The sequence below is a fragment of the Toxotes jaculatrix genome, chromosome 1 (assembly GCF_017976425.1).
Source record: "Toxotes jaculatrix isolate fToxJac2 chromosome 1, fToxJac2.pri, whole genome shotgun sequence".
NCBI classification, from domain to species: Eukaryota; Metazoa; Chordata; class Actinopteri; family Toxotidae; genus Toxotes; species Toxotes jaculatrix.
The window spans coordinates 4,850,104-4,862,702 of record NC_054394.1 but is presented as its reverse complement, the minus strand read 5'-3'; the positions used below and the strand labels follow the sequence as shown (position 1 = coordinate 4,862,702).

Here is a 12,599-nt window from a genome sequence, read left to right as displayed (position 1 = left end):
GAGCTTCATGGTTCCTGCTCTTCTCATTCTCTCTTGTTCTCTCTTTTCTTCTTCTTCCTCCTTTCATTTGTAGCACTTCTTTTTTACCAGCCAGTAAGAATCAGTCTTGTCATCTAACTTCCTCATTTCTGAAAATACAGCTACAGCTTGTTCGTCACATGCTTCCCTGTCTCTACTGACAAATGGAGTGTCCTTGTGTTTCCTCTTCTTTGTGACCCTGATGATACAACTTGTCAATGTCTGAGTAGCCTTCTGCGTATTGTTCATACACAAGATAATCTGGCTTCCCAGCTTCAAATGTGATAACTCTGACATTTTGAAATCGAAATTGAAAAATCTTAAAGGAATAGCTTCACATTAAATGAGTTTGTTTGCTTTCTTGCCAAGAGTCAGATGAGAAGGTCAATACCACTAATGTATCTGTCCACTAAATACAAGGCTAACAGCTGGTCAGATTAACCTGGCATAAAGACTGGGAACAAGAAGAAACAGCAGGCCTGTTCTCCAAAGTTCAGAAATCCTCCTACCACAACCTCAACACTCACTAATGAACACATTACAACTCATTTGTTTAATCTGTACACAAACCATAGTGTAAAAATATACAATTTGAGATTTTAGGGCAATTTGCTGTTGATTTTGTTACCTTCAGTCACAGCCAGGACAATTGTTTCCCCCCCCTGTTTCCACTCTTTATGCCACTCTAAGCTAACTGGCTGCTGCCTGTAGCCTTACGTTTGGTGGACAGATGTGAGAGTACTATCAGTCTCCTCATCTAACTCTCAGCAGGAAAGAAACTAATTGTATGTCCCAAAATGTCAAAGTAATTATTTAGATGTGAAGGAAACAGGCCCACCAGGAAGAATAATCCTACTCCAGAGCAGAATGACATGGCCACTGTGTGTGTGTGCGGACTATTACTATAGTCTAGTTTAATCAAACATCACCTTTTCTACTGATCCTCTGATAGACAAGAACACTACACCTATGGTAACTACACACATCCAAGCTAGTGACAGCTGTAGCCTCAGAGTATTTAGAGGACGAAAAAATTAAAAATGCAAAACAAAGAAATGAGATTAAACTTCAGTCTTTGGTGAATTAAACCAACAGAAATCAAACGACTAAAGCGTAGCTTTACTAGTGTTCTATTTTCATCAAAACGTTAAAACTGAACCAAAATCAAGAGCCAAAATTACCACAGTACATAGAGGATTACATCGGAAATAATGAAAATGCAAAAGTATTCAGCATAAATAGCATGAGCTTATTTTTTGCTCACACACATTTGGCATCTGTGATTCAGAACTTGATTGGCCTGATGTGGTTGCTGTATTAAATGTCAAATTTTGATATATTTAATATTGGTGTGCTTTAAACAACACAACCTGTACTTGAACCAACACTGGGATTAAAACAGCTATGAAAACATAGATTGCTGCCAAAGCAGTACTAGTACAAATAATTAGTGAGGAATGGCATAAGGTGCATACACATAAAAATAAAAGATTAAGTTGGTACAGTACATCATCATCTGGGCAGACAAAGTGGACTCAGACATCCTCAGCCTTGCTAAGTAACACAATTAAGTTGAAGTAAGTAAGCAAAGAAGAAGGACTGTCTCTGTCTACAGCTGCTCCGCTGTCTATCTTCTCATCTCTTTTTCTCTGAGTCACTGTTGTTTTTGGTCTACAACAGACCATAAGAGGGAAGATGAGAAAGCTGCTGCACTCATAGGAGGGAGAGGAAGGGCTTTGATTACCAGGCTGATTACTGTCAACATCGTTTGTAATGAAATTACTGCTTATTGGATCATAAAGGGTCCACATTGCTATTAAATTTTTTTGGGCGTGTGTGGAAACTCTGGTAACAAGATCCATAACTGTCTTTATACATTATACATTCCATCTCCTCTTAACAGCCAGGATTTACAAAAGGATTCACACACCCATACATGCCAACAAACATACCAGCTCACACTGGCAACCACTAACAGGACAGCAATTTGTCTCTGCGACTCTGGGATCAAATTTTATTGCTTGTACGATTGTTTGTACGTCTGACATGAAGAATAACATTCAGCATCCAACCAGAGGATCACCTTGGGAGGCTGCTGAAAAGACTTAGACAGCAGAAAGGGAATAATAAATATTGTTATTTTCATAAACAGAACTTTTTTTTGCTAACTTCAAGATGCTCAGGCTGTTTATCCCCCCACGAACATGACATGAACTCCCGTCAGTGAATTTGCTTTAAAGGACAAGGCTGCTCATATCCTGTATTTTTCTTGTTGTCTACAACTTTCATGAAAAGACCAAACGCAGCAATTAATTGATCCCACTAACAAATTTTGTCTTTTATCTGAGCTTTAAAGCTCCATTATTTTTCAAAAGCTAGAGACACCTTTCTAGTGGGTGACATGTTGTTTAACATCATGAACATTAGCAATGTAGTTCAGACTTAATCCAACATCAAACCCTGTGAGTTGTTTTAATAGGTAAATGTTGGTTAGCTACCATTGTAATTATTATAACTGAACTGCTTTAGTTTACAAGATATTCTTCCAATGTTTCACCAAACAGCTTCAGGTGCATTGCCACCTTATATGTAGTTAATGTTAGAACCTTTTGCTTTTTACAAAATGTTGTCCACATTTTAAGTAACCGTTACTTTTTTCCCCATGATGTGAATACCATTACATTGTGGATGTCCTACTAATGAAGGGAGGAATCTCTGTCTTTTGATTTTCTTGACAATAGCCCATCCAATCAACTTCAGACTTTGCATCTTTATTGCTGGGGATTCAAGAAGTGCAGTGTTGACTGTGAAGTTTTTTAGATGAGCGGCTGTTGAGAAAATCAAAAATACAGACATCATCAGTGTCACAACAGGTCAAGAAATCAGTCCCTACCAACACTGACAGGCACATTTTTGAACGAACACTGCACCAGTCATTATAAACATTCAGTTATGTGTCGGGGCAATGAGCCCAGTTTCTTGACTTGACTTATCTTTATGCATCCCTTTCCTTTTAAACACTGCCTCACCAATGCATGTACACTAAAAGACACCCTCCCAACACATAGACACACACACACACCGACTCCACCCACTCCCGCTCCATCCAACTTCCAGTAACAGCAGGTTCAGCTAAACGACTAACCCACAATTGTGTGTGTGATGTGCTATGACAGTGTGAATGGGGAGGCGTGTGCGGATGGAGCTGTATAGGAACTGGGTGTGGAAATGTGACTATGTGCCAAGGGACTGGTACTCAGGAAGACACACATACAAGCATACACACACACACACACACACACGGGAAGGCCTGTGGACAAGCTGGGAACATAAATGGCAGACAAGCCTCAGAATGGACTCAGATGGGCACTATGCCAGCTGGCTGCCAGAGGACACTGATGTGTGTGTGTGTGTATTTAAGTGGGTATATGTGTGAGTAGAAGATAAAGACTGAGAGACATAGAGAAGTCTGAGGATATCAGTGCAATCACCTGCTCACTGTCTGTATTGTAATATGTGTTCACTTCCAATTGTCTTTCCCTTCACCTGCAATATTTCCTGAATGACACTGTCTGGATGTGGATATTAACGACGAGGCCTCATTCAGCTATTCATGGCAGCAGCTGTTTTGGCATTAGCCACATAAATCTAGTGACATTCCCTCCGTCTAAAAACAGCTCGCCCACAAAGCCCAGCCACTAGATCACTGTGGCAGCCGCTGATGGGAATCAGCAGCAAAACTCGATTAAGCCTGGCAGGACGACAGAGGAGACAGGAGTGTGTTTATGCATATCCGTGCATTCATACTGTACATAGGGATGGTATTCCCCTCCTTAGAAGTGAAATTGTTTTACAGTGTGGCCTTTTTGACACTGATCAGCAGAGAAACATCCTTTGATGTCAACAGATATCTGCAAAGTCATCTAAATTAATTACAAATATAAAATACAAAATAAGTATTCGCTTAAGTGTTCAAGGGCTTTCAGTCGTTTGTAGTATAAATACACCTCTACCTGGAAGGTCCAAGCAACTCTAAGAGTGAGTCAGAGTCCACTTCCAAATCCAATCAAGATTTTGTGGCTGGACTCAAAAAAAGGCTGTTTGCTCACGATCACCATGCAGCTCAGCAGAGCTTGAGCAGTTCTGCAAAGTAGAATGGGGGAAAACTGCAGCACAGCTGATAGGGAATTTTCAACAGTGCATAAACTCTGTAAATGCTGGTATTTGCCACTGTCACAACAGCCATATTAAATCTGCTTTAAATTAGAGTTGTATGACAATAGAACATGAAAACTTTCCACACAACTTGATAAGCAGAAATTCATAGACTTCATTTCTTAGTGCAACTCAATCTCTTATCATCTTCTGCCCTTGAACAAATACAGACAATCATGCATTTTATTCACATGATGTACAATAATATTGCCTTATTAACATCCTGTGCCACCCCCTCACCACAAACACAAATACACACACACACACTGCGCATCCTGCACATGCACACAGGAATGCACACATGCATGCAGCTGTGCACAAACTGGGTCAGATAACACTTTCTGACCAACCACAGAAGACCTAAAGAGGGAAGGGAATCAATGGGACTTTTCCTGGAGATCAAACCTAAATAAACACACACACACACACATCTGCACACACAGTTTTCATTCTCAGCATCTGACAGAGGAATACCCCAGCTTTAGAGTGCCACTGGCCAGACAGGAAGTAGGAAGTGGAAAAAGGAAGCACAGAGTGGCTGATGACAATACCTTCTACATCCTACTGCTCTGGGCCGCACAGCCAGGTCAGAGAGGTGAAAAATCCATTCATCCACAGCCACTGTAGAAACTGTAAGGCCCACTGGAGATTTAATGCTCACAGAAATAAACTTGGAAGAAAATTGGCAATGTGGTGAAAAAAAACCCTCTTTTATTCAACCAATTTAGCTCATTTCGCTCAAGTCCTTTTTGAGAAAATGATTTATTCACAGCGTGTGCCTTTCCATCAGGCATTAGCAAGCAGACAGCAGCTTCACACTGTAATTAGACAGAGGTTAAAAAATATATTAAATTCACCTCTTAATGCTCCCAAAATGACCTGAATATTTGATCACCTACACAACCTCTGGAACCTGTCAGAGAAGAACTGGGCCAAATTAAACACAAAAAGTCTTTTCAACATCCAAGTGCAGAAACAGAAATAAGTCTAGGCTATGAGGTATGCGACATGTTAGACAGTATGGACAGCGACTGGTGTAAAAAGAATTATTGTGGATGTTTAATGTTTTGTAAGTTTTGTAAGGAAGCAAATATTATGAGAGGACATTATGCCCAAACTGTTTCTGCAAGAGAAAGAGGCATTGATTACAATATGCATGTGTGTTACATTACGCAATTTTCAATATTGGATGCTCCAAATGGACTCTAAACATCTGAACACTGTTACTGTGTTGATAGTGTGGTGTCCAACATGACGGCATAAAGTCTCTACATTGGTTCAAAACTTTGGTCAAGAGTAATATTCAAATGAATTTATGGCCTTTCCTGACACACTACCCCCAAAACAAAGAGACTAAGCTCTCTAGTGGTTGTAGTAATCATGATGGGAGCAAAGGAGGAAGTTGAGTGATGCTGATACGTGACAACAAAGTCTGTGAAGGGAGGAGGTCAGGGTGGATGGATGGGTTGACAAAATACTGGAATTTAACAGCTTGCTGTGTTTTTTATTTCCACCCAACAGTCAAAATTCTTATAACCATGGCCATGACCGTTCCATAACCTTGTCTTTGTGCCTTAAGCTAACCAAACTTTTACCATAGCATCATCACATCATAAAAGGATTCTATATTCTATTTTTTGACAATGACTTTTAACAGTTTAACTGTTATCTCCTCCCCTCACTGGTCGCTAATTCAGGAATTGGCCCTGTGGGTCCTATGGTATCAGACATTGCTCAGACACTGTTGGCTCTACTACCTTTAACTCTGTATCCCTTCCTATTGTTTTTGGTGTTGGAGTGAGGACAGAGAGCTTTACAAAAGAGTAAAACAGTACTGCAGATGCACACTGTATTCACATGCAAACAGTGTTTGTATATTTAGCTGGCTTAGTGGGGATGGGTTCTAAGGATAGCAACAGGTCTCTGGGGGCTGCTAGAGGAGCTAGACTTTCGGTCTTCTTTTCTTAAATATTCATAAATCCTCTGAAGTGACACAGACAAATGCAGCTTGCTCATTTTTTTTTTTTTACCACAATTGCTTGTCTGTGATGCTTTAGCAAAAGTACTAGAGTTGCAAAAAAAAAAAAAACCTAACATTGATGTGTCCAACCTCTCTCTCAACAGCACACTGCTCCCTGCTGTTATGGAGGCAGTTTGGACTTCCTGCTGGTACTGATTTCCTGCCAGTTTAAATACCAACACTACATTTTCATTATCTTTGCATCATTTTGCTTTGCTCAATTGGATATTAAATCAGCTGTAGGAAAATGTTTTGGTGGGGAAAAAAGTGCACAGAGCAGCTTTAATATGTAGATAAATCATGTGCAAGCATATTTTTGGATAAAAGAGCCATTTTAATTCCAGGTTTAAATAAAGCCAATGTGACACAAGTTAGCAAAGGTAGTAGCAATGTCTGATGTAGGACTTGTCTTTCAAGTTTCAGAATGTCTGAGTTTCTGGCAACTGACAAATCCATTAATATCTAGCGTGTGAACAACCACTGGTGACCAATTATTCACGGGCTGAGTAGACAGACATGAGCCGAGCAGCTGAAAAGGATGCCACTCCTTAGACCGCAAGTTATCTCTGAGGTGGAAGGGGACTAGAGGTGACCTTATCATGAGTGAGTGGGTGGGGTGACAAAATCAAAGGAGGAATCACGATACCAGAAACATGGAGTGTGACACACAGCCACGCCATTGTTTTCTAAAAAACAAAGTCTAGATCTGATCTTTCTCCAAATCTCTTCTTCACCAACCACTTTCTGTTGACAACTCCGGTGCCATTAATAAACGCAGAGCATGTAGCACTTCATTCATTCAGTCATTCAGCCAGTGATAACTTTTCCTACCAAACATGTTTGCTGTTGCTGTTTAGTTGTAGGTAAACATAATTTCTTGGAGACAACAGTACCAGCGGACATAGCATGGTGATGGCAGCGTGGGGAGATTCAGGTCAAATTAAGGGTGAGGACAAGAGAATATGTGTTTAGGACTGGTGAAGATGAAGAAGGGAATGGGAATGAGAAAGCACTGATATGTAGACAGACAAAGTTGGGGTTCAGGCCAAGCAAGAGCTGCAGGGTGTGGATGGGACTAGATCCTCTGTGTGTGGAGAGCCTAGCATGGTTTTACAGTCCCTACAGACCTGTATTCATCACTGTATAAGTACGTTCCATGGCTGGACTGTTCATAAAATGCAACATGTGTTAGCCCTTTATTTCTGGCTCAGGTTCTGGCAGAGTTTCTCTGGCTTGATATCAGCACTGGAACCGACACTCAAAGGTCAAAGCTAATAATGTGGCAAGGAAGAACTGAGCTCAGCATTAAGATGGCTAGTAGAATAGATTGGGGAGCAGTGTGGTTAACGTGTGAAACAAAGCTAGAAAACACAGCTTGACTGCCAACAAAAGGAAAGATTGAACAGTTATGAGGTGGGTGTGTGACTAAAATGCTGACTTTACACCAGGCATTATTATCCAACCTCTGGTTCTACTTCAGATAATAGAAAAGACGAAGGATTGGATTGCTGTCATCATGTACAATCTATACAGTGCAGCATTTTAATGGTGTGTGATTGTGGCAAGTGTGATTGAAGGTAATGGAAGAGTGATTGCTCCTTGTGATTTATTAAAGAGAAAGCTATTAGGGGCTGTGTGAGGCGCTGCTGCCGCTTCAATTATCGTTAGATCCAGTTCAGACCAGTCAGCTAATTGGAAAGGGAAAAGAGCATGGCTCGTTCAGCATCTCTTTACGGGTTCATATATAGTAACAGTGGATCTGGCGAGAGAAGTTGAGAGTTATGAAGATACCATGACATTTGGACTTTTACTCGTCTTATTTTCCCATATTGAAAAACAGTTCGAGTCAGAGATCAGGGACAGTTGCAGAACAGCAGCCCTAGATCTGTTGGGGATTTTGTGCCTTGCTCAGCTTCACTTAAGGGAAGCGTGTCCCAAGTTGCCTAAACATTATCTTGATTATTTTTCACATCTGGCTTCCATAGAAATGGTTTGTTTTGGTTGTATTCCTCATTTAATCCACTTGGTACTCCTTGCTCCAAACTGTTAAGCAATTTAAGGGTCTGAAGTATGTTAATGCGATGCCTCTGCCTGGAACTAGCACACAAACAATTAAAATGTCAGAGTTTCTTCTTTGCTGATGGAAATATTAAAAGCCAGTCAACTGACTGTTGTCAACAGTCCTCAACCAGAAACGAAAGGCTATTTTTTTCTACTTTGTTGAAATCAAGGGTCCATTTTTTTAAAATAAGTATGATTTCTGAGTGGCAAAGAGGTCACCCCTTATGTTTCAGCAGTTGGCTGAAGAGACAAGAGTCAAACCCTCAGCAGGTTCAAAGTGTGCTGATGTGGAAAAAGACATCCAACCCAACTTTAACAGCAAGTAGACCTGGGAATCTTGAATAATTGGGACCTGCATCAGAATCTGACCCTCAGATCACTGTCAGTGGCTGGCATTGTCACCGGATGCCAAGCCAGTTAATAACCCAGATTCTAGAGTAGGGTGAGGCCTGGTACGGTTGGGAAAATCTGGTCAGGGGGCGTCCTTGATGTTGAAGCTCTGCCCAGTTTGACAGCTTCATCCCTAGACTCCAGTGCCAGCTAATATCCTTTTACCCAGCTCCCTACCCTCTGGACAACTGGCTGTCACCCGGGCAATTCTACCACACACACCCTCACACCCACAGATGCATGACTGCCCGTCTCCAAAGCAACCAAACATGTCAAACAAATCCCCTCCTTCTGGAAACTCCCCACCTGTTTCTTGTGTATGTGCATTAAGGCTCAAGTACACATTTGTGAGTGTTATTGTGTACAATTAGTAGTGCGTATCTGTGAGTTCAGTGGAAATGCGTTAGTCATTCTGTCGTCTGGTTGTGTTTTAGGGAGTAAACTTATATGTTGCTGATTTCTCAGCATCACTTATAATCCAGTAAACAGAGTTAGTGTAACTACAGCCACAGCAGCTCCCCTGCAGCTGTGTCAAGCTCAGTTTGGTTCGTTAGCAGTGCAGGATTCAAGCTGTTCTCAAGTCAGGGCCTTGACTCCCGACATGTAAAATATGGGCAATTTGGTGCCTCAGCTCCTCCTGGTTTTCGCCGCTGATGTGTGACGAGTGTGCCTCCATGCCTCACAAGCCTTGCTAATATGAGATGTAGCATCTACAACCAATCATTTTTACCACATCAGCTATGGATTTGTGGAGCAGCCTGAGAATCCTTTCTAATCCCTCTAATTCTTTCTCTGCTCCTAATCCTTTTTTAATTCAACTCTGAGTGACTTACAAGGAGTCAAGCCTAAAATGTAGCCATAGAATTCTGTCAGCTTATTCTGATAGAGCCCTTTCCTCAATTTGAAACCTGTTTCAATACGTCTGTAAGAGCACAATGGAAGAAATTTAGGTGGGACGTGTTGTCTGACTTCAGGCTAATGACAGATGTGTTTGGTCTGGAACCATAAACTTTAAAGTTGCTGCTAAACTGAGGAGGAACAAATATCTAACCAAGATCTGATTTCCAAAGATTCCAAAGCTGTCACAACATCTTCAGGATTATCTTTACTTCTCAAAGCCGATCAGTATTAGCCATGTGCCCTGACATTTAACACTTTGTGTTTAGTCTGATGGTCAGTCTGGCTGTCTCATCAGTCCATTAGCTAACAGGACAGACCAGGCTAGAGGTCAGAGGTCAGAGGAAGGAAGGAAGAAAGGATGACCAGTGGAAGAACAAAGACAAAACAAAAGAAGACATGAGTGACTCCTTTTGTCGTCAGACAGAGGTACAATGAGAGAAAAGGTTGAAGTAGGAAATAGAAGAAAACAAGTCTCAGCTGTGGTACTTTGAGCTAAAAGATCCTAAGATGCCCGCAATGATGAAGCAGACCTGAAGCTGACGGGAATGTCATTTGCTTTGAAGAGAATTGTCAATTTTGGACAAATCAAATGCGTTTATGAAATGAGTTATTATGAAAACTTAAGGATCCACCAAATTTCAGATGACAATCCATTCAATTCGATGTATGGAATCATCTCATTCTAAAAAAACAAATGCCAAGCCCATGGTGGAGCTCAAGGAAAAGAGGATCACCAAAATCAGTGGGACAAAATTTCACAACATTCCATCAAGTAGAGATCTTTCAGCCTGGACCAAAGTTGGGCTGGCTGACTAGGCAACGGACATTGCCATCCCTAGAGCCTCACTGCTGGTGACACCAAAAACCAAAGGAGGATTTGAGTGACTCCTTTTGTTGCTGGGCTGTTGAAGCAGATGAAATAAAAGAAAGACCCTTGCAATAAATGCAACCATCAAACTCAAGCACAAGAAATCAGCATTACGATAGTTGGAATTGGTCCTTTGCCACCAACCGCAAGCAGCCAGTCTTTCTAACCTCACCCACCGCAATGTGGTTACAGGTCTACTGCAGCCTGGGACGCTCTTTAGTGGTCTGTTGTACTTTATGGTACATGTGAATTGTCAGTACTTGCAGTTTGCTGACAAATCACGTACTTTCCTCCCTCTGAGGTGCCCCTTTCCTCCTGGCTTTCGACTCTCACACGAAGTCTCTTACCCCCCAAACTTCCAATAAAAACTAATTTGGCCTCTCGGGAAATCAAGCCAACTTTAGCTGAGGAGTGGCACCAGCTCCAACTATCCCATTGTGCTTTCTGTATATCTCATTCTACTACTCCCCATCTGTCTTTTCCTCTCATTTTCTCTGCCACTCACTCAAAGCCCCCACTTTGCTACAGCTATTTCTTCCTCCATGACCCCCACCTGCCCCTCACTGCAGATGAATGTGCAGCTGCAAAAGGAGGCTTCCACAATGTGGTTATTGTGTATACTGGACATTTGAATGGATGGGTGCATGATCCCCACTTGCAAATTCAATAGTCTAGCTTTTAGTGTCATCCCTTCCTTCAGATTTCCACTTCTTTCACAGAGAGTTATTTGTCAACTTGGTTATGAGTGAACGTGACCATCGCACACTGGAGCCCCCTCAGTCTCACACAACTCTTCCTCACCTTCAGGGATAATTTGAGAATCAGTTAACCTGAAAAAATCATGAGGTAATGTGGTTCCATGTAATGCAATATAATGAATCGGGTGAATATTGCATTAGTTTTGAACAAAGGCAAGAGGAATCGATGAGTCTTCCATTATCTTAACTGATTTACATCCAGAACATTGATGAGAGACCCGCTGATGGTGAGGTTCAGGTAGCAGGCGGGTGCTTACATGGCATAATAGGCCTTCAGGTTCAATGAATTACTAAAACACGCTGTCAGTTTATAAATGGCAATGTCTTCACCTATTATGATCCATGTTAAAAATGTAATTTGGATGGAGGATTCATGGTAGCTTTTAGAATTTCAGACCAATACATTGTTGTAAGGCAAAAATCATCCTTGAATGTCCCAACAATGATTAATTAGCTGTTGCTTTAATTCAGATCACTTGCTCTTCGTTGGCAGATGGAGCTTGCCAAATGTGAAATCGAGATTTTTTTTTTTTTTTACCTTAAGTGCTTTAAGGACTTGTCATTCATGTTGGCTTAAAAACTGAGATTCATTCTTCACTTAAGAAAGAACCCTTGAGAAAACAATTTCACCACAATTCAGCTACACTATTTGTACAGTTGACTAAAATTAAATGGAGCTGAGACTGCAGTGTGTGTGCACTCCTCGTATTGACATTTTACTTTGTATCCAGCACCTATCCCACTGAGCTTTTGTGGATGCATATGCCTAATTGAAATGAATGATGGTGATGACACAGTAAGTCTTTCTACTTAAAAGAGTGACTGCTTTGAGAGAATAATGCAGTTCTGTGGGTCTGAATTGGCCGAATAACAAATAAAAAGCTGTGAGTGGACGGTAAGGGGAGCTCAAAATTTGAGCTTTGAGGTGTTTCCTGTTTAAAGCGTGCTGCTGGTACATGACTGTATGTGTGATCTCACTTTAGTGATTATGTGAAATTTATACTATATATATATAAACCAACCCTTTTGAATCACTCCCAGTTTTACACATACAGCCTGCATGCAATTACAACAATATCTCCAGCTGACTGACCACTGGGATTAGTTGTCCTCTGCTGCCCCCCAGTGTTGAAACACGTAAAAATGTGCAGTGGTGTGACTTACGGCTTGTACCATGAAGCAGGATTTAGGTTTTGGGAAGTAACTTCAAGTTTAACCCTGGGTTTTCAGGGTTACTATGGTGGTTCACTTCTTACTAGGGTACATGACAACGGTAACTTGCGCAGACTAACTTCAAAGGATCAGTTCAAAACCAGTCAACAGTTCAACTACTCACCAGTCAGATCACAGGAAAAACGGAGTCATCATC

The 12,599-nt window shown here is 41.2% G+C and overlaps 1 long non-coding RNA gene across 1 annotated transcript in view; it reads right to left on the bottom strand.

Annotated features, from left to right (window-relative positions):
• Window positions 1-12,599, bottom strand: part of LOC121185139 — a 21,118-nt gene extending 8,519 nt beyond the window's left edge. Inside the window, exon 1 of the long non-coding RNA XR_005894342.1 lies at window positions 12,567-12,599. This is a non-coding gene — a long non-coding RNA (uncharacterized LOC121185139). The remainder of the gene's footprint in view (window positions 1-12,566) is intronic.